At 52.3% G+C, this 482-nt stretch overlaps 1 protein-coding gene across 1 annotated transcript in view; it reads left to right on the top strand.

Moving 5' to 3' along the window:
• Window positions 1-482, top strand: part of BRSK2 (BR serine/threonine kinase 2) — a 488,049-nt gene that overhangs the window by 461,759 nt on the left and 25,808 nt on the right. The gene's annotated exons all lie outside the window — the stretch shown is intronic.

Genomic DNA, 482 nt, shown 5'->3' on the forward strand with positions numbered 1-482 from the left:
CCAGGCAGGTAAACCTGCATCACATCAGACTTCTGCATCTTAAGTTTAATCCTCTTTCTCTGCACCTCGTGAATGGAGCAGGCTCGTTTCCTTCAAGGACTGCAACCTCAGTGGCAGGGGGGTGGTGATTTCAATCTGCAGCTCAGGTTTTTTTCTTTCACATGTGTGATCTCTGGGACTGGCACCCCTGCATGTGTGCGTGTGTATTTGTGACAGGACACTTAGCATGCCTATCGCTTTGAGGGGAAGAGTCTGAGTAAGAAGTAGCCTGCAAGTGTGCCAGGGGCCAATTCGAGACTCACTTGATCAGAAGGGGGCTAGGCTTGAAGTATATAAGCCCAGGGCTTGGGCTGGGGAGGGAGTCTAGCCCTGAGAGCCATGGAGAGAGGAGCTCCTGGGTAGTAGGGATCCTGGGCAACATCTGAGCTGGGGTAAGCAACTCTGGAAGTTTGTGGAAGGGACTAAGGGGAGGTAAGGAGGTT

This window comes from Alligator sinensis, unplaced genomic scaffold (assembly GCF_000455745.1).
Source record: "Alligator sinensis unplaced genomic scaffold, ASM45574v1 scaffold5_1, whole genome shotgun sequence".
NCBI classification, from domain to species: domain Eukaryota; kingdom Metazoa; phylum Chordata; order Crocodylia; family Alligatoridae; genus Alligator; species Alligator sinensis.